We start from the raw sequence: 25411 nt of genomic DNA, 5'->3' as shown, positions 1-25411 counted from the left end.
CTGGGAAGTGGTCAAACATGTGGTGTCTCCTTTTGACCTTTCCCGAACTCTTGCGGTTGGTGGAGGCTTATTAGTTCTCTGTTCCTTACCAGGACCTCCTGTGGTAAAACAACTCATGCAAATAGTTACCATGGTGCCTGGCCAGGGTGGGCGGTTTCAATCAGTGTGCTTCCCCTAACAGTTTTAGACGCTGAATTTTATTTTTTTATTATTATTATTTTTTTTGGACGCTGAATTTTAAATCACTATAACTAGGCTCAAGCACATCTTTATTAGTCAAAATAGGAACCATTACAATCAACACATTTTTGCCAATGAGAAATAAGTCTGTTTATTCCTGTAGCATAAAAATCTGTGCTTCGGGATTTGACAAGCTCTTGGAAAACATTTTCTGTGTCCTGCTGGTTGTGGAAGTGTTTTCCCTGCAGAAAGCTGTCAAGATGCTTGAAGAAGTGGTAGTTCGTTGGCAAGAGGTCAGGTGAATATGGCAGATGAGGCAAAACTTTGTAACCCAATTTGCTTAACTTTTGAAGCATTGTTGTGCGGCGAGCTGTCGGATGTTGTCATGGAGAAGAATTGGGCCCATTCTGTTGACCAATGCCAGCTGCAGGCGTTTCAGTTTTCGGTGCATCTCATTGATTTGCTGAGCATACTTCTCAGATGTAATGGTTTCACTGGGATTCAGAAAGCTGTGGTGGATCAGACCAGCAGCAGGCCACCAAACAGTGACCATAACTTTTTTTGGTGCAAGTTTGGCTTTGGGAAGTGCTTTGGAGTTTCCTTTCTGTCCAACCACTGAGCTGGTTGTTGCCAGTTGTCATATAAAATCCATTTTTCATTGTATGTCACAATCTCATTGAGAAATGTTTTGTTATTATTGCGTAGAATAAGAGAAGACGACACTTCAAAACGACAGTTTTTTTGATTGCAGTCAGCTCATGAGACATCCACTTATCAAACTTTCTCACCTTTCCAATTTGCATAACAACCATAGAATGGTTGACACTGAATTTTTTGGCAACTTCTTATGTAAGAGGATCAGCTTCTCAGTTGGTCATTGACAACTTCCAATGGCCGGCCACTACATTTCTCATCTTCAAGGTTCTCGTCTGCTTTGCAAAACTTCTTGAACCACCACTGCCCTGTATGTTGGTTAGCAGTTCCTGGGCCAAATGCATTGCTGGTGTTTTGAGTTGTCTCTGCTGCTTTACGACCCATCTTGAACTCGAATACGAAAATCTCTCGAATTTGCTTTTTGTCTAACTTCATTTCCATGGTCCAAAATAAATATAAACAGCAAGTAATAAATCACTAGCAAAATACACAAAGCAAGAAATATGCATTAAAATGATGTATAACATAACCACATTTATTTAAGAATGTAATCCAATATCAAAGACTAATTTCAACAACACAAAAACTGCAATTACTTTTGTACCAACCTAACATTTAGCTTTGCACTAAGTGTCAGTTGAAGAAACCAAAGAATAAAGGCCCTCCAGGTATTTGGCTTGAAGATGGCCACAGTGCATGCGAGTTATAGTCAGAGAACCCTGGGTGATGGGGGGCAGGACCGCCTGGATCCTGGGCTGTTTGGCATCAGTTCCCAGCTCCATAGGTAAGGCGTTTCACCCCAGGTGTGTAGTAATGGCAACACAAACAACACCGTGGTGCTATAAATAAGGAAGTGCTGTGACCTCAGGATCGCACACCTGGCAGGTGACCTTACACAAGATCACGTGGCCACTAATCACTAACCTCATTCTAATGACCACGACAGAAAACAAAGTGTTCTCCCTGGAGCTGCAGAGTCTCCATCGCAAACTAGCCCAGCCCTTCTCTTCTCCACGTGATCTGAGCCGGCATCTTTCCCACACGGCTTGGAGCACTCAATGCCACGCTGATCACTTTCTTTCCTTCTTTTCAGGTTTTTATTTTCATTTTTCTTAATGACAGAAGTAACACATTCATTTAATTAAAGATACGAAGAATACAAAAAGAGGACAAAATGTGAAAGTCTCTCCTCTTCACCACTCCCCCAGCACTTTATTCTTCTTGGTGTTCTTTCTGTACATAGAGTGATGTGGGTAGATATGCATCTGTAGCTTTTGTTCTTCGGAAGGCCTTTAATTGTGCTGTGTCTGGTTCTGCTCTCTGGTTTTCTTTCAGGGGAATGTAGTTCTCCCTGTTATAAACTTGCAGGGTGCTCTGATGTAGTCATGGGCTTCCTGGTGGCTCAGTGATAAACAATCTGCCTGCAGGAGTCACAGGATATGCGGGTTCCATCGCTGGGTCAGGAGGATCCCCTGGAAGAGGGAATGGCAACCCACTCCAGTGGTCTTGCCTGGAGAATCCCATGGACAGAGGAGCCTGGTGGGCTACAGAGTCGTACATGACTGAAGTAACTAAGCACGCATGCACTGATGTAGTCATATGAGCGTTTTTACATGTTAAAGTCTACATTTATATATATGAAGTATTTCCTTTCGTAATTTATAATATTTTATACACAGATAATTATTTATATATAATTTTTCCTTTATGTTGTAGTGAACTTTTAAAATTATATAAATAGGTTATTGATGAATTTTACTTCAAGATAGTAAAAAGGGCATTACAATGTTTTTTTTTAAAAGGCTGCATCCCACAGCTCACAGCTATACACTTTTCCTTCTTTTCATATTCTGCACAGTGGTTCATACCCTGAAGGCACTTTTTTTTATATCACACAGACATTTAGGTGTTTCCCACCAGTCCTGCCATGGGCATCGCAGACCCTGCCCCAACCTCGCCTGCATCGTCCTGCGGATCTTGCCCTGAGTGGAGGGACCTCCAGGCTGTATAAAAAGAGAGCTCTGGACCTGGCCATTTCTAAGTCGGGGAGGGTGTGTGATGACAAATAACAGAGACCACGTCGGGCTAACTTCAGCAGGCAAGGAATGCAGGAGGTTCAGCAGTAGCTCACAGATGGACAGGAGTGTGGGAGAACCGGGATGGAGGGGAGAGCAGGAGCCCGGGGAGGCGGAGGTGAACAGCAGAGCGAGAGGCCGCCAGACCCTGCAGCGCAGGGGGGTCTGCGGGGAGGCTGCCGGACGCCGCGGGGCGGGGCGCCACTCCCGACCCTCGACTCTGCTGACCTGGAAGCAGACGTCTGTGCCCCGCAACCTCCGGGTCAGAACCCCTCAGTGAGGACCTCTGATTGGAGGAGCCTGTGTCACACGTCAGTGCCCTGGCTGTCGAGGAAGAAGAGGGGACAAGCCGCAGCCCCACCCCAACCCCTAGCTTGCAGAGTGAAATACCTCCCACTCCCCCCTATTTTCTTAGGAAGCGGGAACCAACCTCGATTCGGGAAGGAATTAACAGGCAAGGGAAGGCTGAAGTGTTGTCTCTCTCCTTTAGAGTTGTTCTTTCTTTCCTTCCCATCAACCTTTACAAGTAGGTAGAAAATACTCCGTGAGCTGTGGAGAGCAGGGAATGGAAAATGTGGTGGGCTGAATAATAGCCCCCAGGATAGCAGATCCGAACTCTTGACACCTGTAAATGTTACCTTCTAAGGAATAGGGGCCTTTGCAGATGGGATTAAGTCAAGGCTCTTGCCATGGAGAAGTTATCCTGGAATACCCAGGAGGGCCTTGAATGCCATCACAGGAGAGACAAGGGGGCGATGGTGTGACTGCAGAGGCAGAGGCTGGGGTGATAAGGGCACAATTCAAGGAAGGCCAGCAGCCCCCAGGGAAAGGCTACCCACTCCAGTATCCTGGCCTGGAGAGTTCCACAGACTAAAAGTCCATGGGGTCGCAAAGAGTCGGACACACAGAGCAATTTTCACTTCACTGGCCACCAGAGGCTGGAAGAGGCAAGATTCTAAGAACCCCCTGCTATCACCTCCTGCTGACACCTCCATTTCCAGCAGAAGGTACTGATTTCAGACTTCTGCTCTCCAGAAAGGAGAGAATGTATTCCTGTTGATTTCAGCCTCCGAGTTTGTGGTAATTTGCTACAGCAGCTACAGGAAACTCATACAGAATTTCAAGAAGATACGAAAGTATTTGTGTCTCTAAAACACATACTCATATCTTTTTTTAAAAAATGGAAGCAAAGGAGAGAGAAAAGAAAGGAAAAGAAGAGAAGGCAAAAACCAAGCCAGGCAGCTGATGAGTTAGTGAATACGGCATTAGTCATCTATCACACAAAGGCATGAAAGGCAAAGAAATTAATCCTGAAAGGCATTTGTCTTTTGAAAATATTGATAAATTCAGGATTAGAATGGAACAGGCCGCGTAATATGGGCAAACATAATACCTCTGTGAATCCATCTAAGTAAGCTACATAATCTCCTGACAAAGGAGCAGCAGGTACTATAAGAAGTTTGAATTTCTTCCCTCCTGAGATAATTTTTTGAAAAGAAAGAGCGGAATGCAGGCTAAATAAACTGGATGACTCAGGAAATGAATTTGTTTTCAGATAATTGCTTCCTAATGCAGCGATGACGTGACTGTTAGTCACTTCAATAGCAATTCCATGTAGACAGCAAATAAAACAGAACACAAAGTCCGCCCCACCCACAGCGATTACTCTGGTGGGAAAGCCGACGGAATAGACGTGGAGCAGCCTTTTTGTCGAGCGGTGCCGTGAGAAACCCTGAGCCTGGCGCGGATGGATCGGCTCTAGACGTTTTCTTCCTGTTGTGTCTTGTTGCTATTGTGAAAGGCGTGCTAAGATAAAGCAGATGTTCATCTGGGGAGAAGGGAGCCAGGAGTGTGACGTCACTGGCAGCCAATCAGAAGCCCTGCTTTCAGCCTCGCAGGGACTAGCCGGGCAACAGGTCTCCAGCCCAGCAAGGCCTTTGTCTCCAGTCAAGGTTGGCCCGCCTTAAGCTTCTTCTAGATATTCAGGTGGTGCTGGCAGACCACTGCAGGGGGAACAGAGTCAGAAAGGACTCCGAGCCTGCTTCTAATCAGATGTGTACATAAAACATGCCCCATTCAAGAATAATGAGAATGAAACACGGGAAAATGTATTATACTGATTTGATACAGGGCTCAAGCACACGTACTTAAGAGTCTGTGGACAGGAACAAATATATTCTTTGCATGAGTTAGCATGTGGTTCCCAGGCTTTGAGAAAGGGGGCTTTAGACATGGTCTTGTTCTGCTGTGGGACTGGGCTGTTTAATCTGTGAATAAATCACCTGTGTGCACAGCTTTGTGCTAAAGCCCAGAGGAATACACATGCATAGGGCTCCTGATCCTAAAGGATTTTTGCAGTCCAGCTGGGAAAATTAGACAGCCAAGCAACATCAGTATGCAATGCAATGGAAGTGAATTGTGTCCTCCTGGCTCTTGCTACTATAGGAGTTTATTCATTTTTTTTTCAATTAATTGTTGTTGTTGTTATTCAGTCACTATGTCATGTCTTTGTGACACCCTTTTTTTGAGTCTTGACTCTTTGAGACCCCATGGACTGCAGCACACCAGGCTCCTTTGTCCTTCACTATCTCCCGGACTTTGCTCAAATTCATATCCATTGAGTTGGTGATGCTATCTCACCATCTCATCCTCTGCCACCCACTTCTCCTTTTGCCTTCAATCTTTCCCAGCATCAGGGTCTTTTCCAATGAGTAAGCTCTCCTCATCAGGTGGCCAAAGTATTGGAGCTTCAGCTTCAACATCAGTCCTTCCAATGAATATTCAGGGTTTATTTCCCTTAGGATTGACTGGTTTGAACTCCTTCCCTTCGATGAATAGTTATTTTTACTCTTAAACATTTTTATATAATTGTTATAGGTTACTTTCCATTTACAGTTGTTGCAAAATATTGGCTGTCTTCCCTGTATTGTATGATACATCCTCAAGCCCATCTTATACCCAGTAGTCTGTGTCTCCCACTGCCCTGCCCCTGTGTAGCCCCCACGCCTCCCCTCCCAGCACTGGTAACCACTGATTTGCTCTCTATATCTGAGTCTGCTTCTTTTTTGTTAAATTCATTGGTTTGTTGTATTTTTGAGATTCCACATATAAGTGAGATCATACAGCATTTGCCTTGCTCTGACTTATTTCACTTAGTATAATGCCCTTCAAGTCCATCCATGTTGCAAATGGCAAAATTTTGTTCTTTTTTATGGCTGAGTAGTAGTACTGCATTCATTGTTCCTTATCCATTCATCTGTTGATGGACACTTAGGATGCTTCCATGTCTTGGCGTTTGTAAATAATGCTGCTGTGAACATTGGGATGCATTCAACTAATAGCTACCAAGCGCCTATTTGGTGCCGAGTGCTCCTCTGGACACTGGGACACAGCAGTGAACAAACCAAACCCTACCTCTGCCTCATTGAGCTTACATCCTAATGTAGAGTTTGGAAGAGTCAGACACATTTTGGGATACTACTAGACACCATGATGCAATTTATGAGGCTGGAGCTCAGGGGAGAGACCGGGGCCACAGTTCAGAGAGGGGTGACCTCAGTGTGAGCTGGGAATGCTTCAGGGAGCAGGAGGCTTGCTTGGGTCCTCAAAGGATGGCCAGAGTTTGGAGGGACCACGAGGAGCTGGAGACACTTTTGGAAGGAGAACAAAATGACCGAGAACACAGGAAGGCAGACGCGGAGTGACGGAGCCAGAATGGGGGACGCAGAGGTGAGTTAGTGGAAGAAAGAGGGGAGCGTCGAGCTGGGGAGGACTGGAAGGTTGGGGGAGTTTGGTTTTGTGGCACTTAGGGCAAACATAGGCAGTAAGTGACAGGTGTAACAGTGAGGAGCCAATTGACACCACGTCTCTGAGGCCACTTTGACTGGTCCTTGTCCAGCAGCCCCAGCCTCTCCTGTTTCACCCCCTACCTCATTTCCCCACTTCTCCGCCTTGCATCAGTTTCCTCTTCCTGATCCATTTTCTTCCTCCCATCAATCGTCTTCCTTTTTCCCATCCATGCATTCTTTGAGGTTCCTTTCCTGCCCTGTTATTTATTTATTTAAAAGCCACTTATGAAGCAATTCTTTTACTTATTTTTAAAAATTTTTTACCACACCGCTTGACAAGCAGAGTCTTAGTTGCCCGACCACGGATTGAATCTGCGCCGCCTGCAGTCAAACCGCGGAGTCTTAAACACTGGACCACCAGGGAAGCCTTCTTGCCCCGTTTATTCTCACCTCCCTACTTCCCATAATTAATGAGAAAAATCAATAAAGCAGAGAGTTATCCTGACCGAAGAACAATGGAAGAGGAAAGGGTTAGTTCTAAAGCATCAGCGCTTGACAGAGAATTAGCTTTGTGTTAACTCTCTTAAACTGAATATCTCGCAAGCCTCTGAGCTTGCCTTTGTGTGTGATGTGAAAAAGTGAAAGTCACTCAGTCCTGTCTGACTCTGTGACCCCATGGACCGTGGCCCTCCGGACTCCTCTGTCCATGGGATTTTCCAGACAAGAATACTGGAGTGGGTTGCCATTCCCTTCTCCAGGGGATCTTCTCAACCCAGGGATTGAACCCAGGTCTCCCACATTGCAGGTGGATTCTTTACTGTCTGAGGCATCAGGGAAGCCCTGTGTATGATATAATCAGATCCTAAAATAGATCCTAAAATAGATAGATCCTAAAAAAGATCATAAAACCTCGAAAATAACTGCTTTTTCAAGAATATGTGCTAAGGCAATAGAAATAAGAACTTCGTTGTTAACTGTGCAGAGGAATGTGAGAGAAAACACATGTGAATTAGCATACTAACGCTTTTAAAGTTGCCTTAACAGTCATAAATTATGTTCTTTGTGTATACAGTTCAGATAAGTTTGATCTTGTATTATAATGGTAGACGTAGTAGGAAATGCATGTTTCCTCGTGTATTTCTTCTTTTCCTCTAAAAGTAAAGTGAGTTGACTCAAATATACGTGGAAAACATGGAAAATCATAAGGAAGAAAATAGCCATCAACTATGCCGTCATTCAGAGATGACCAGAATGCATCTGTCTTTGCCACACAAAACCAGTTTCGCTCTCTCAACAGCTGAGAACAACAAACATTAGTGTTGTCTTTCCTGGGTCCACGGAGGCTCTGAGTAGTCAGCTGGGCTGAGTTGGGCTTGGGTTCGGGCTGAATTGGTTTAAATCTGATCACCTGCATGTGTGTTTCCTCATGGTCCTCAGACTAGCACCTTCCAGGAAGAATTTTTCCCCCATGGAAGATCGCAAGAATTCAAGAGGGTGAGCAGGAAAGCATGATGCCTGTTGAGGTCTTCAGTTCCTAGTGGAACTGCCACTCACACTCCATTGGGCAAAGCAAGTCATCCGCGAGCTGACGTGGCTGGGGCATCATGCCCACCCTACAGCATTGCATGATACACAGCAGGTAAGAGCAGAGATCGACAGTTATCACACTGGAGTGTTTCCTTCCGGGCCTTTTTATGTATACTGTACATGGTTAAACAACTGTATAAAAATCATCTTACACACTTCGCATTCATCGCCTTTTACCTGCTTTCTCTACTTCCTCTTTCAGATTCTTCTTTATTTCCACCTGTCTTCTTCCTCTTTCCCATCTGTCTCTTCCTTCCCTTGCCCTGAAATTTCCCTTCTTGGTCACCCCCCCGCCCCCCGCCTCTGCTGCCCCATATTTTATTCTCCTCTGCCTGGGTCCCCTAGTGAATGGGAAAAAAAAACTGAAAAAAATCAAGGAACTGCTTTATTTTTCATTTAGAAGGATAACGTAAGAAATCCGATAACTGAATTTAATAACACAGTGGCAAAATAGAGATCTCATAAATACCTGGTGTATAACAGGCAAGCAGAAGAACCACATTCCAAGGTGAAGTGGGCAGTGGCTTGCCAGTATTAGCACTATTGGTTGTAGCGTTTTCCTTACTTTGTGAGTTAGTGGGTGAATTAATACTGCTCTACAAAGGTAGTGTGTGCATGGGTGTGTGTGCTCAGTCATGTCCAACTCTTCACAACACCATGGGCTGTAACCCACCAGGCTCCTCTGTCCATGAGATTATCCAGGCAAGAATACTGGAGTGGGTTGCCATTTCCTCCTCCAGGGTATGTTCCTGACTCAGGAATTGAACCCATGTCTCCTGTGTCTCCTGCATTGACAGGTGGAGTCTTTACCACTGAGCCACCTGGGAAGCCCCCTGCAAGGGTGGACCTGAGGGCAAATGGATAACAGTAACATAAACGCAAATTAGGAGAAAGCAAAACTGAGTCAATAGCAATCAGATATTCAGCTGTTTTAGAAACAGTAACGATAGGCACTTCCCTGGTGGTCCAGTGGTTAGGACTCCATGCTTCCACTGTTGGGGTCGCAGGTTCAACCCCCTGGTCAGGGAACTAAGATCCCAGAAGTGCAGCCTGGCCAAAAAAAGAGAAAGAAACCATAATGATAGAAATATTGTTCCACTAGACAGGAAGATATACATATATGTCCAGAATAAATACATATAAAATAAATAAGTAGGCAGCACTAACAAAATCCCTCTCTTAGCCATGGAAAGCAACCCGTCTAGCAAGTAGACTAGTTCTAAATATGTTAGTTTTAACAAATGAAGAATTGATGCTTTTGAACTGTGGTGTTGGAGAAGACTCTTGAGAGTCCCTTGGTCTGCAAGGAGATCCAACCAGTCCATCCTAAAGGAAATCAGTCCTGAATATCCATTGGAAGGACTGATGATGAAGCTGAAATGCCAATACTTTGGCCACTTGATGCGAAGAACTGACTCATTGGAAAAGACCCTGATGCTGGGAAAGATTGAAGGCAGGAGCAGAAGGGGACAGAAAGAAGATGAGACGGTTGGATGGCATCACCGACTTGATGGACATGAGTTTGAGTAAGCTCTGGGAGTTGGTGATGGACAAGGAAGCCTGGCGTGCTACAGTCCATGGGGTTGCAAAGAGCTGGACATGAATGAGCGACTGAACTGAACTGAACAAAAGAAGGCAGTCATCTCCAAATCAGGATAGTCATCTTGACCGCTGTTACATATGGGAGATGTTTAAAATAAAGATGTCCCAAAGAAGACTGTACTTGCTAGTGACCAGAGGTGAATAATATACAGATGTGGGTGCCTTAGGCAAATTGCTTAACCAGCATCTGACAAGCTCAATTTCTCCATCTATAAAATGAGGAGGCTGGAATGGATCACTGACTTGCTGTCATTGAGCGTACTGTGTAAAGCAATGTGCCCAACTTGGGGTATGTCTCAGAGAATGGGCAGGAGACAGTCCTGGACTTTACTCATTCATTCATTCATTTGGTCAGTCAATCAGTCACAAGGTGACTCTTACTCCATGACAGGCATTGAGTATAGAGCAGTGAACATAATAAATATAGTCCCTAGTCTAACAGTCCCCATTCTGATGCAGGAGACAGCTAGCCAGGCAATTATAAACCAGTAAGATGCATGGTATAAAAGGGAAGGTGAGAGATGTGGAAAAAAGAGAGATAGTTAATACCTCAGACAGGCACTGTGCTAAGGTATTCATTTCTCACTTAACCATTCACCCAGTCTTACAGATGAGAAAAGTAAGGGGTTGGATCCTAGCTTTGCAAACCTTAAATTTCCATGAACTGGCTGTGGATCTTGCAAACATTCAGGTCCCGAGTCAGCAGGTCTGAGCTTCTGTGTGTCTGACAAGATCCCGCTCTAAGGAGCTGGAGCCAGATAGCTTGGGTCACTGCCTCAGGTTACCCTGCTGGTAGGGGCAGTGTTGGGTCCTCAACTTAGTGGTCTGACCCCAACACCTGTGCCTTTCCCGCCTCTCAGAGATCCTGCCCCAAGAGCTCTTGCTGCTCTAAAATTCTGATTCTCATGCCAGATTAGTTTGAGAAAGGCAAAATAAAATAATAGGAATCAGAGCTTTGGCTTTTCCTGGTGGCCCAGCTACCTGGCAACAGAGGAGTAGTCAGGGATGTCTGGGCACTTGCTCAGGGCAGGGGAAGCTCATGGCACCAGGCAGCTTCCGTCACCTGTGTGACACTCAGCAGGGCCCTTCTTTGTCCTGGAGGTACTTAAAACACATCCACCGGTGGCCGACTCTAAGACCTGCCCCAGAACTGGAGCAAATGAACAAAGAAGTTTTCACAAAAATAATAACCACATATTGAGCCCTTAACTGTGTGCCTGGCATTTAATTCTTACCATAGCCCTATGAGGGCAAGGAGGTAGGGGTAGAGGGGAAGGAGAGAGGCTCCTTGGCCACACAGACCCTCTGGGTCATTTTTCAGTGACCCACCTTTACTCTGCACATAAGGAATGGAGGTGAAAGGGTTAGTTGCTCAGTCGTCTCTGACTCTGCAACCCCATGGACGCGGGATTCTCCAGGCAAGAATACTGGAGTGGATTGCCATTTCCTTCTCCAGGAGATCTTCCCGACCCAGGGATTGAACCTGAGTCTCCTGCATTGCAGGCAGATTGTTTACTGTCTGAGCAAATAAACTTACATGAAGTAACACAGTGAGCAAAGGCAGAATCAGCGTGGAGAACCAGGGCCTAGCCTTTATGTAGGCTTGGGGCTTCCCTGGTAGCTTAGCTGGTAAAGAATTTGCCTGCAGTGCAATGCAATGGTTCAATTCCTGGGTCAGGAAGATCCTCTGGAGAAGGGATAGGCTACCCACTCCAGTATTCTTGGGCTTCCCTGGTGGCTGAGACTGTAAAGAATCTGTCTGCAGCGCAGGAGACCTTGGTTCGATCCCTGGGACGGGAAGATCCCCTGGGGAAGGGAACAGCTACCCATTCCAATATTCTGGCCTGGAGAATTCCATGGACAGAGGAGCCTGGTGGACTACATACAGTACATGGGGTCACAAAGAGTTGGACACGACTGAGTGACTTTAACTTTCATGCCCTATGTAGCATTGCTTCCAATTAATCATTCCTGTTGATTAGAAAAAGAACTGCAGCTCTGAGCCAAAAGTTTCCTTTCTACTCCCCCACACAACACACTCCCACCCGCCTTGGTGACTTACAAATACTTTTTGAAAAGAATTGTTTATGTGACCATATGTGAAATGCCTGCCCCTCTTCCTTAAGTAAGTCTGAGAAAATGATGTGGCAGCTAGTTAAGAAGATACAGCCCTGGGAACCAGGAACTGATTCACGCTATTAAAACAAGTAGATTCCTCTCTGGTCGTTTTAGGCCTCCTATTTGTTCATGATCCATGCCTTCCAGGAACGTGAACCGTCATTTAAGAGAGTTGATATATATGACAGAATTAGAGATGCGTCACAGGGATTTCCCTAGTGGTCCAGTGGTTAAGACTGCCTTTGAATGCAGGAGATGCAGGTTCCATTTCTGGATAGGGAACACATGCCCTGCAGGGCGGCCAAAAAAAGAAAGAAATACAGCACATAATACAATACCACCACATAAAGTAGTCAGTCACATCAAAGGCTTAAATGGTGAGATAATAGTGATGATGATGGAAGACGCTCAGTCATGTCTGGCTCTTTGTGACCCCACAGACTATACAGTCCCTGGAATTCTCCAGGCCAGAATACTGGAGGGGGTTGCCTTTCCCTTCTCCAGGGGGTCTTCCCAATCATTCATTGATCATGATCTATGTGCTTTCATTGAATGTCCCCAACAGCCCTCTAGGAGGTTATTATTACCTCTGTTTAATAGATGAGCGAACCGATGCTCAGACAGAAAGTCACTGGGCCAAGGCCAGGCAGCCAGAAAGTAGGAAACCTGGATTTGAACCACAAAGCGTGACCCTAGCCCTTACATACCACCTCATGACAACATGCGGTGCTTGACAGCCTCTCTCTGAAACCAGCCCTCCACGCAGCACTTGCTGGCAGGGGACTTATGTGCATTGCTTGGAACTGTAGAGAAAGGCCTCGTAAAGAAAAGGGTATTTGATGAAACCGATAAATCAACTACCAACTTTATCAACTGTTAAGTCTGTATTAGAATGTTGCAAATAAGCAAAAAAGGTTTCGGAGCTGAAATATTCTGCTTCACTAAGAGTTAGCTATCAAACTAAGAGTTGGCTATCTGTGTGTGTGTGGTGTGTGTGTAGAAATGAAGGGTAGGGAATGCTGGTTGGAGAGAGTGGCATGAGCAAAGCTTTGCCATGAATGAGCTCAGCCTATCTCCAGGAAATTGTGAAAATGCCAGACTGTCAACAACGGAGAGTTCATTCAGTCATTCAGTGAACACTTCTGGAGCACCTACCATATGCCAGGCACTGTGCTAGGTGTTAGGGCTACAAAGATAAGACACAACTCCAGGGGACTTCCCTGGTGGTCCAGTGGTTAAGACGCTGTGCTCCCAATGCAGGGGGCCCAGGTTCAATCCCTGGTCAGGGACCTGGATCCCACATGCTGCAACTAAGACCCAGTGCAGTCAAATTCAAACAAAAACACACCCACACAACTTAAGCCCTCAAATGTTTCACAGTCTTGGTTACCGTAGGGGTTTTGTTGGGGAGGGGACAGACAGACAGATGGAACACCAAAACCTGGTAAATGGCTTAAGAACGGTCAGGTAAAGAGCCAAGGGTACCATACGCAGAGGGAGGCCTGGTGTGGAAAGGGGGAGAGAAGCTGAGCAAGGATGGTCAGGCCCCTGTAGGCAGTGAGACCCAGAGGGCAAGGAGGTGAGCGTGGGGAGGCAGGGTGGGAAGATCCTTGGCCACAGAGGTCCTCTGGGTCATTTCAGCAACCGCCCCCTGCAACCCCCACCCAAGCCTGGCCAGAGTTCTCTGTTGCACAAACACACTCGGGCCCTTGAACAGACGCTTTCAGACAAGATCCTTGTGTAAGATTAACACGGCAGCTGTTTTCTGTGTTTTCAGGCAACTTCCAGGAAACACTTATTCACTTTTTTCTTAACTCCTAGTGACCAAGTTGTAGAAAGAAGTAGGAAAAACAGTCATGCTCCTAACCTTTCTGCATAAAGTGTTCTTCCACTTCAAGAGTCACCCCCATAAGTCTTGGAGCGTCTCCATGTGCCAGGCAGCCTCTGAGGTGCTGAGGATACAGCGGTGAACAAAATCCCTGGCATCATGGAGCTTACGTTCAAGTGTGGGCCACAGTCAGAGGCAAAAACAACATCTAGATGTATGCTACCTGAGGCTGTGACATGTGAAGGAAAAGGAAGGGTAAGGGGGGGTGTGTGGGGCGGGCCATTGTGTGGGGGACTGTCAGGGAGGCCACACTCACAACATGACCATGGAGCCCAGACCTCAGGGGGTGAGGCGGCGAGTCCGTAACTCATCATGGTGTGTGAGGGAGAGACTGCAGCGTGAGCGCGCTTAGTGTATTCTCAAAATAGCAAGGAGGCCAGTGCGGCCGGAACCAACTAAGAGAGTGAAGAGTGGAGAGAAGGGAGCCCCGAAGGGCCAGGAGCCAGAGTCTGCGGGAGGAGTTCTCCTCTGCCTGAGACAGGAGACTCTGAGCAAGGACAGTTCAAGGTCTGGCGTCCTTTTAAAGGATCACTCTGGCTTTTGCGTGGGGGGTGGAATGCAGGAGAAGGTGTGGACAGAGGGAAACCAATAGGACACTCCTGCGACAGGCCAGGTGATGGAGCATGGGGATGTGGGCTGGGGTAAGGGCAAGTGGAAACTGTGAGATGCGATCTTATTCTGGGGATTTCGAAATCCAAAAGAACTTATCAATGGATTGGATGAGTAGCCAAGGATGATTTGAAATTCTAAGGTTTTAGGCCAGAGTAACTGGAAAGAACTATTTATTAAGATGGGGAAGACTTCTCGAGTTTAGGATTCCAAAGTTTGGTTTTGGACATTATTAGTTTGAGACACCTATCAGGATATAGAATCCCTGAGTTCAGGAGAGAGGCCGGAGCTGGGGACCATAGTTAGTAGAGTGAGGATGGTAATTAAAGCCATGGGACTGGGTGAGATCACCGGGGCGGTGAGGTCAGGTAGAGAAGAGGCGTGGTCCTCAGGACGTGCCAGAGTATGGCGGAGGACAGGAAGTGGGGGGAAACCGGGAAAGGATGGTATCCTGGAAGCCAGTTACTGCTGAGAGGGGAGGGGTCCACGGACTGGTGTCAACCCTTGGGTTTGGCCATGGATGATCACTGAGGACCTGGCCAGAAACTTCAGATGGAGCAAGGGGGATGGAAGCCTGGTGTTCCCATCAGGGTTCAGAGAAACACGTGGAGGAGACGACAAGGTAACAAGAGTGCACATCTCTTTTCAGGAAGTTGAATAAAGTGCAGCCAAGAAACGAGTTGGAGAGAGATCAAGAAGGGAGACGTAATTCCATAGTCTTGAGGAATGGAAACGCACGAGTGGAGAGGAAAAACCAGCCACGCAGAGGAGAGGAGTAGGGGCTGCTGGCGTGTTGGGTCCTTAAGCTGTTGAGAGGGGATGGCGCCCAGTGCGTGGGTGCAGGGTTGATGTAGATCGGGGCATGGGCAGCTCGTTGTCAAAGGAGGGAAAGCAGACACATGGCAGGTAGACGCGTTGGTAGACCACGTGACTGTTTCCTTCTGACTGCTTCTCTTTTCCTCCTGCTGTTTGTACGTAGCAACCATGCTGTTTTCATCAATTCTAAGATACAACTTTTTCATATTGAAGCCTCTATGAGATTGGACTGTGTGTTAGAATCAATGGAGTGTTTCATTGTTGGTATTTATTCTCTCTCGGTGCTACATATGACATAGGTGACTTGGAGTCTTCGAGACATCACTTTACTTTGGCCCCAACTAGAGTTTTCCATTGGAGGGTCCTGCAAATATTGATTACCTTGTAAGCTGAGGGGGAAATGTTGACAACTTCAGGGAGAAAATAGACTGGAGCTAGCTCTCTGTTCGGAGAAGGCAATGGCACCCCCCTCCAGTACTCTTGCCTGGAAAATCCCATGGACGGAGAAGCCTGGTAGGCTGCAGTCCATGGGGTCGCTAAGAGTCGGACACGACTGAGCGACTTCCCTTTCACTTTTCACTTTCATGCATTGGAGAAGGAAATGGCAACCCACTCCAGTGTTCTTGCCTGGAGAATCCCAGGGACGGGGGAGCCTGGTGGGCTGCCGTCTATGGGGTCGCACAGAGTCGGACACGACTGAAGTGACTTAGCAGCAGCAGCAGCAGCTCTCTGTTCCATGTGCGTGCCGCCCACATCTCCGCAGAAGGACCAGGTGCCTGGAGAGCAGGGGAAGGAGGCCGGTCCTCTGCCCACAGGCTGCAGAGCTGTCTGGGCCCGTTCTTCCTCCGGGGAGTGGCAGACCAAGGACTCTCAGCCACACCTGAACCTGGCCAGACACTCCTGACTCAGACACCAAGCACTTCCTCCAGGTAAAGAAGTTCTGGCCCCCACATCCTGTGTGGTAAAGATAAGGAGAAGTGCGGGGGTCTGAGAACACGGAACTGTGTCACGGCATAGCTCCTGGGGTCACTTTGGTTTCTTCAGCTGCTAGCAGCTGTGCCTTTTATTGCTTTTGCAGGTAGAGCAGAGCTTCAGCCCTCCTTCTCTGTCATGGGGAGTCTAGGAAGGGTTTGAGAGGGTCCATTTATCTAGAAGGGAATTCCCTTGTAGCAGCTCAGTTGGTAACATATCTACCTCCAATGCAGGAGACCTGGGTTCGATTCCTGGGTGGGAAAGATCACCTAGAGAAGGAAATGGAAAACCCACTCCAGTATTCTTGCCTGGAGAATGCCATGGACAGGGGAGCCTGGTGGGCTACAGTCCATGGGGTCGCAAAGAGTTGGTCACAACTTAACAACTAAACCACTTTATCTGGAATTGACAGTTTATCATATGCTGTGCTAAACCAGCTGGCTCAGCAGTAAAGAATCCTCCTGCCAATGCAGGAGACGCAGGTTCGATCCCTGGGTGGGGGAGGTCCTCTGGAGGAGGAAATGGCAACCCGCTCCAGTATTCTTGCCTGGAGAGTCCCATGGACAGAGCAGCCTGGCCAGCTATAGTCTGTGGGGTTGCAAAGAGTTGGACATGACTGAGCACACACACATGCTATACACTGATGTACAATAAGCAAATCAAGACAGGGCCCTTACTCTCAGAGCAGATATCTAGTCAGGGAGATGCATTCATAAAATATTATCTTTTCGGGGAATTCCTTAGTGGTCCAGTGGTTAGGACCCCACTGCAGCAGGCACGGGTTCAATCCCTGGTCAGAAAACTGAAATCCTGCAGGCAGCTCAGAGAGGCCAAACAATAAAAATTTTTAAAATGTATCTATTTTTAAAATGTTAAACTATGTGCTAGGACCTGTTCTAAGTATGTGAGAAAGATTAACTCCCATAGTTTGTACATAACCCGGCACTATTTCTCTTAGTCCTACCTTACAGGTAAGAAAAACTCAGGCGCAGAGAGGCTAATTATCTTGCTCAAGGTCACACAGCTTACAAGAGGTGAAGTCAAGGTTCAAACCTAGGCAGTTTTGCCCAGAAGTCCCAGCTCTTAACCAGCAGGGACCTGCTGCCTCTCAGTTATTTTATCTACCTTGGTTTTTCGGAAATAAAACTCCTTCTGGAAATGGAAATGACTCATCTTGGAAGGAGGGATTTTAGCATCTGATAAACCAGGCTTGAGGGCTGTCTGGGGAGCCTGCTGGGCATGGAGCAGTCAGCAATTTGCATCAGGCTTCTAGGCTATCTTGAACTTTGGGCTTCGGATTCTGCTTTCCTCTCCTAGCTTCTTCCCCAGTGGGCTCCTCCATCCCTCCCCTCAGGTCACCTCAGGGGCCTTCACAGGGCTTTTCTGTTGGGGGCCCCAGGTGCGTTTTCTCTTTGACCGGTACAGCTGCGGTGTGGTGGGCTAACTCAGTCTGGCCCAGAACCCTGCCCAAGAGAGGCCCCAGTCTGCGTGGTGCTGTGGGGGAGGGGAGGGCAGGGAGAAATGGGAAATCCGATTTCCAAGAACAGCAGCAGCTCTAGGCCAAGACTGGCATACTGCCCTGGGCCTTGCACAGAGTCCTTGCAAAACCTTCTCTGTTCCATTGGCTAGTTCAATGGGCTTCGAGGTATTCAGGACCCAGGACTCTCACTATAAAACTGAATGACCCTTCCCACTTTACCAAAAGCCCTTTACAGCCCCGGTCTCCTTTGGCTCCAATAGCAACCCTGGGAGGTCTTCCCAGCTCCCCAAAGGTCTTCGAAGCCACGGTTAGCTTGTCAGATGCTAAAACCCCAACTCCAAAGGGTGAGTCATTTGCATTTGTAAAGTGAGTTTCATTTAAAAATAACGGGTTGGAAGAGCAGGCAGACTGGATGGAGCTGGGATTCTTTGTGCTTTAAACTCCGGGTTAGTCCACTCCACTTCCTGTCTCTCAGGGGACCAGGACAAGACAGCTGCCCACGCAGTGCCTAGCTTCGATTCTTTGAGAACCAAACCCCCGGACACACCCATGTGCCTTCCTTGGGCTCCAGAGCCAAAAAGTGGCCTGTTTTGTCCCCCTAAGAAATAAACACCTAATTTCTCATCAGAGTGCCAAAAATTCAGGAAAGCTTCTGGTAACACATGTGTTTCTAGGGATGTGAGTTTGGCATCTGTTTCTGAAACTGCTTCTGAAGCATGCTATTTCTAACAAAAAGACAATGCTAGTCCCTAATTCATAAGATAGAGTGAGGATTAAGTGAGGTAATAATTCAGTGTTTCCTATTACAATGATTTTTTTCTTTCTGAAATTACTATGCTTTCTGTATAGGACCCATGACAAAAGTAGCTAAGAATTTGGGGAGTTTTAGACATAGAATGACTGTGGGGTTTAGCTGGGATAGAAATGATTCAGCCTCTTCTCAGGAGGAGAACTGGATTCTCAGTTCTGGATATCTCAGATATTCTCAGAACTGGATATCTCAGGAGATAACTGGATTATCGAAATCAGGCTGACAGAGCAGCGAGGCTCCCCGCCCCCATTCAGCCCAGCAGGCAGAGTAGAGCTTTAAGGGCTCTGTGGGTGTTCTGCTGGCATTTCCTCCAAATGCTAATGAGACGCTCACAAACGCTAAACAGCAGGACCAAACTGGTTTCTGCTGCCCGGAGCAGCTGAGAAATATGGCCGTCCTCTGCCCCAGATTTCCCAGGCCCTCCTTCCCTAACATTCCCACCAGCTGTGTTTAAACTGCTGGGAAATAAACTCATCTCTTTCTGCCTGTGACCCCCCAGGGGTTTTTCACAGAAGTTCAAACATCCTCCGCTCTCCAAACCCCTTTCCTCTCCCTTACCAGCTTCCCACTTGGGCTCTTTGCAGTTTTGCCAAGGATTCCAGGCAAACAGAAGCCTCGTAGCAGCCTCTGCCAAGCATAGGGACCTCCAGTCTTGGCCTTGCTTGAAGGCTACAGATGCTTCTTAGCCTTCAGCCCATGGTGGAGCTTGGCCTCTGGCACTACCGTGAGCTTTCGCCTCCCTGACTGAGCGCACACACTAGTCTCGATTCCTCCTCCGACATCCCTGACTGGTTTTGTAGAGCCATCTGTCTCGGCACCTGGTTACTTTGGGAAGCTGTAAGACCCTGCGCTGTTAGGAAGTGGCTTTGCGGTCTCTTCCTCTCACCCTCATAGTCTGTCACATCTCTAGCACATCTCTCGCTGGCTTGCACAGTGGTGGTGTAGTGGCAAAGACCCCATGGACTGCAGCCTCCCAGGCTCCCCTGTCCCAGGCAAGAATCCCGGAGTGAGTTGCCATTTCCTCATTGCAGCAAGAAAACCTTTAGATGGCCAGGGATTATGGGAAGATGTCTGAAAACAACATGATTTATTTAAGATCAGCTGTAATAGGATCTTCGCACCGAGGTTAACGATAGCAACAGTAAGAATCCCTGGCATAGGGTTAGTGCTGCCATGCTTTCCAAAGGACTTTTACTCACATTTTCTTATTTCACTACCACAACCACCCTGTGCGTTGAACAGCTATTTCATGTAAGAGAAAGCCGAGACAGAGACCTCACTCTCTGCCACTTTCTGCTCTGTAGCCAGGAAGCACAAAGGACTTTGAGGCAAGTCTCCTACTGCAGCCAGTATACCCGTTATGGTAAAGTAACTCTGCTAAAAAGAGATCTATTAATACATAGAATGTATGCAAATATTGACTGATCCTGTGCTTAGATTATGCTTTAGAATCACAGTTCCCCATTTCTTAGATTCTTTCCACCTCCATGCAAAACCTTTTCCCCTACTTTGCTCCTTTTCCTGTTTTATAGTTTTATTTATTTGTTTATTGTTGGCTGTGCTGGGTCTTCACGCTGTAGGGGCTTTTCTCTAGTTGTGGGGCACAGGCTTCTCCTGCCGAGGAGCAGAGGCTGCAGGGTGCTTGTGCTTCAGTAGCCGCGGGACACGGGCTCCAGGGCACAGGCCCAGTAGTTGTGGTGCTCGGGCTTAGTTGCTCTGCGGCATGTGGCATCTCCCCGATCCAAGGATCAAACCCGTGTCTTCAGTACTGGCAGGCAGTCTTTACCACTGAGCTGCCAGGAAAGCCCTACTTTGCTCCTTGAGTAAGTAAATATTAAAATCAGGGCAGGATAATCAAATTTAGTAGAGATTTTAAAAAACAATCATACCCAATGCTGGTGAAGATGTGGATGGACATAGATACGCTGCTGATGGGACTATATACATTGTTTCTGAAGGGTAATTTGATCATAATCATTCAAAGCTTTTAAAATAAACAAAAATTTCCTGGTGTAGCAAATCCACCCATTTCTAAAAGTATTTTTTCTTAAAGGAATAGTCTGAGACTGCAGAAAAAAAATGTACATATCAGAATATGTTTATCTCTGTTATTTAAAACACAGTAACAAAAACCTAAAGTAGTACAGATAGTCCATAACAGGCTAAAAAAGGGGTATAGTGAGAAGATGAAACCATCTGCAGTAACCAAAAATGGTGCTACGGAAGACTATTTAGACTTTGGGAAGATGTTCCTATGTTGATGAGTGGGGAAAACTAAGAAAAAAAGAGTTAGGCAATGTAATCTAATCTGTTTTTTGAAAAGATAGCTCTAACTAGAAAGACTGTAGATCCAATTGTTAAGAGCAGGTATCTGGATTCTTTCTTCCTCCTCCCCTCCCTTCCTCTCTCTCTCTCCCCTCCCTTCGTTTTGTATTGTCCAGTCTTTTTTTTTTTTTTTTTTACAGTAAACTTAGCAGGCGTGCGTAATCAGTAAAGAGAAGCATTTCTCCTTTAGATGAGACTATAAGAATGAGCAAGTGGTGGGTGGAGCTCGGGGTAGACTGGAAGCAAAGAGGGAACAACTCATCTATGAGATTGCGAACAACTACATTCTGGGACTGAATGTCTTTTGTTTTTTTTGGCAGTTTATCTAAAGAGGATATTGTAACAGATTCAAGGAAAAGTCACCAGTCAGTCTTCTTAAAATTGGGCTATGGTTCTCAGTCCTGGCGATTAGACCTGATTCCTCCAGACAGACACTAAAGCCCTCTCTGGAGAGGAGCCAAGTGGCAGGTCTGTCCTTGGCACCGCCCTCTTTCTGCTTATCTCTGAAGAATTAGTTTTCTTCAACTCATCCACCAGAGCTGGGTGGGGGTGGGGGAGTGCTTTAGAAGCCCTCTGGCATGAGGAAGGGAGACCCTGAGGGTTGCCACACTCACCCAAGTATCACTCAGCTCATCCTCAGTGAAACAGAGGGGTCTGGACGGGAGACAAAGGTTGGAACCTTAAAGGAGGTCTCTCAGCTTCCCATGGGCTTGCTAGACCTAAAGAAGTAAATTCAAATGATAACATTTTCAGGCATTAGCAACCAACTACTGTTTAGGCTTATGATCTTTGGGGTTTGGGTTTCTTTTTTTCTTAACTTTTCAGATTTTTTTTTGTTTCTGCCAAACAATAAAATATCTTTTAAGGAAAAATGTTGCAAGTCTTTTAAACAGGGCTTTGGTGTTGGACCACACATCACTGGGAGGAATGTTAACAGAGAAATGTAGCCCTGTCTTACCTTGCTGAAAAGGGATTATGCTGCGGGGGGAGCAAAGCTGGCATCCACATGTCATGAAGAGCCAGGGGAAGGAGTCTGTGCCAGTGATTTCCTAAAGAAGTAGGCACATGCCAGGGCTGAGGCAGGAGAGCCGTGATTATGCCACGTGGTGATTAGACCGTGGGACAGCTTGTGAGGTGTGGCAGGGTCCTCTGTGGGCAGCATTTGTAGTAGGAGTGACTCTTTCTTCTCCCATTTCCCTCCTCCTACAACTCCTGCCTGATTAAGTCTTTTCTCTTGGTGCCAGCAAGGCCACCCTGTCAATTTCAGTGATGTGAAGATAGGCTGAGAAATGATGGTTTGACCTTCAGTGTTCTTAGGATGAAATCCAAGGTCTTTTTCATGGTTTCCCTGCTAGTTCAGCTGGTAAAGAACCCGCCTGCAAGTCAGGAGACCCTGGTTCGACTCCTGGGTCGGGAAGATCCCCTGGAGAAGGGAAAGGCTACCACTCCGGTATTCTGACCTAGAGAAGTCCATGGGGTCACAAAGTCGGACACGACTGAGCGATGTTCACTTTCACTTTTCTTGGTAAACAGACGCCTTTCATAGGTGAGTCTTGCCTACTTTTCTAGTTTTATCACGGGCCACTTTCCTTCACATTCTCTTGGTTTCTACCGCAGTGCTCCTCAAACGTACCACACTTTCATACTGTGCTTTCCCTCAGGGGCCTGCCTCTGCGTCATCATGCCTGGGATAACAGACAGAGACTGGATAGCTGTCCACTCAACTCCATTCTCCCCTTCCATGTGGGCACACAGCCTGCCTCGCAGCGAGCTGTGACCATGTGCCTGAGCTCTGGCCAATGGAATGTAGAAACGATTGCGTGCCACTTTCAGGCCAGAGCTGTGGAAACTGGGCATGAAGAATCCTTCTGCTTTTTCCTTCTGCAGTGCCCTTGGAAGCCATGAGTTGACGATGGCAGAACCCCAAGTTGGGAGAAGCCTGGCTCACTTATCCACACTTAGAGAACCTTCTACCAAACGCAGATTTGGCTTTGGCTTTGACTTTACATAAGAAAGGAACGTCTATTTCAGTAAAGTGCTAAGATTTGGAGATTTATCTGTTATAGCAGTTAGTCTCACTGTAAATCATTCACCTAGGGAACTATTCATCCTTCAAAGCCCTCTTCAGATGACCCCGCCTTCAGGAAGCCTTTTCTGATGCCCCCAGGAGAGAGTCATTCTTTCTCCACGTGTCCACAGCCCTTCAACAACGCATCACTCTCCCTGACCCCTCACCCTCAGTCCTTGACTTACACATTTGAGCATCTACACAATGGAGGTGGAGATAGGGATCTTGGCAATCCTAGCTTCTAGCTGAGCGAGTGAAAGATAGTAGGTGAACAATATATAAGAACTCATCTATTCACAAGTATTTGTTGAACTCATTCTATTGTTCTAGCACTGAGAACACAGGAGTGGACCAAACAGATTAAAAATCTCTGTCCTCTGCATTTTAAAGGTTGACTTTCATAGTGCTTTAGATATTTGCCTTTCTGCATTTTAAGAAAAGTGATTTAAACTGGGACTCAAATAATAACATTTAAGATGTTATAGAGATAAGTATATCAGAAGCAGTTGCCAGCACTGGATAATGTTACTCTATAAATACTTTTTTAAATGCCACAAAGGAAAAAAAACAAAACAAAACAACTCTGTATTCATGGAGTTTACATTGCAGTGGGGGAACTAGATAATAAGTAAATACATGCAGAGCAGCAATGCTGGTGATCTATGCCGTGGAGGAAAATAAAACACGGAGGAAGGAGGGGGAGTATAGGATGGCGCCTTCTTAGACGGTCCCACTGGGAAGAGAGCATGTTAGCAAATACCTGGAGGAAGTGAGGACTGAAGCTATGTGGGTGTCTGAGGGAAAAGCATTCCAGGCAATGGTACGGCAAGCGGGTGTGTGTGGCTGGAGCAGAATGAGTGAGGGGAACAGAGAAGATGAAGTCAAGGGGGTTTTGTTTGGAGCGCGACGGGGGAGGGCAGGATGTGTAAGGCTGGGACAGGCTTTGGTTTGTACTCAGAGGGAAGTGGGGAGCTACTTCAGTATTTTACGTGAGGAAGTGATCTGAACTGACACACAGCTTAACAGGTTCACTCTGACCGCTGTGTTGAGAGAAGGCTGTATATAGGGATATAGGTAAAAGGACAGAGATAAGTCACAAGGCTATTGCCATAATCCAGATAAAATATAAAGGTCACCTGAACCAGGGTGGTATTTTGGGTATATTTTCAAGGTAGGATTCACTGATATAATGTGGGATATAAGAAGTCACAGATGATTCCAAGATTTCTTTCTTTGAGATTTCTTTCTTGCTTTATCTGTTTACTTATGCCTGTGCTGAGCTTCACACACAGCAAGAGCGGGGGCGACTCTCCCTGCAATTCTCCGGCTTCTCATCGTGGGGGCTTCTCTCGTGTGGAGCACAGGCTCTACGTGCATGGACTCAGCAGTTGCTGGCACACAGGCTTGGTTGCCCGACGGCATGTGGGATCTTCCCGGACCAGGGATTGAACCCATGTCCCCTGCATTGGCTGGCAGATGCTTGACCATTAGACCACCAAGGAAGCCCATTCCAAAATTTTTGATCGGAGCAACTGGACGGGTGGCATTGCAATTTAAGGAGATGGGAAGACTATGAGAGGGTGAGGTGAGTTAGGACTTTAGTTTTGAACTTAGGTTTGACATGCCTACGGTCACGTCCAACTGGAGGTAAGCAGTAGCTGAATAGATATGTGTCTAGAAAGGAGAAACCTGGGGCAGAGATACAGATTTGGGAGTTGTCAGCATAAAGATGGTATTTAAAACCATAGGATTAGATTAGATCACCCAAGGCAATAAGTGAATTTATTGAAAAGAAGTCCAAGGACAAACTCAGGGGTACTCCTCCAGAGTGCAGAATTGAGGAAGGTAAGTGAGAACCAGAAAAAAGTCAACCCCTTCTGAGTTGCCAGGGAGACAGGAGGAGAATCAAGATAAGAGTGTTGCAGGAAGTCAAGGGAACAGAGCATTCAAGGAGAGAAAGATCAGAAAGATAGTCCAGTTGAGCAATATTAAGACTGAGAATTGACCAAAGGACTTACCACATGAAGGTCATTCCTTATCTTGTCCTCAGTGTTTGCTCAATGAACGAGTGAGTGGGTGAATGTTAATATCTCCTCCACCTATATTTGACCAGGACCCAACAGTAGAGGGACCAAGTCTTTTTTTTCTCCAGAAAGAGTTTGATCAGATGATAAATGACTGTAGAGATGATGGAATGAAATGGCTTTTCCCTTGGTCTCTGGCCTACCCCAGTTCCCACTTTATTTCCTTAGACCTGTAGGAGGTGGGAAACTGCATGGCGTTCCCAGCCCCTGAAAGCCAGCCTGTTTGGAATTGCCTGTGGTTATTTCTCTGTACTGTTCCACACAGCCAAGTCATTCAGGGCAAAAGAGTCAACAAAAATCAGAAGACAAACACTCTAGGCTCTAAGTCACAGGGAAACATCTGCAAACTGACTT

At 46.6% G+C, this 25411-nt stretch overlaps 1 non-coding gene and 1 pseudogene across 1 annotated transcript; one reads left to right on the top strand and one right to left on the bottom strand.

Annotated features, from left to right (window-relative positions):
- Positions 1-272: 272 nt before the first annotated feature.
- On the bottom strand, positions 273-21544 carry LOC122705578 (annotated as a pseudogene).
- On the top strand, positions 13222-13294 carry TRNAG-CCC. Its single transcript has one exon. It is a non-coding gene; the product is annotated as a tRNA-Gly (tRNA).
- Positions 21545-25411: the final 3867 nt, after the last annotated feature.

The sequence above is a fragment of the Cervus elaphus genome, chromosome 12 (assembly GCF_910594005.1).
Source record: "Cervus elaphus chromosome 12, mCerEla1.1, whole genome shotgun sequence".
Classification (NCBI taxonomy): Eukaryota; Metazoa; Chordata; class Mammalia; order Artiodactyla; family Cervidae; genus Cervus; species Cervus elaphus.
This window is presented reverse-complemented; position numbering and strand designations above follow the sequence as displayed.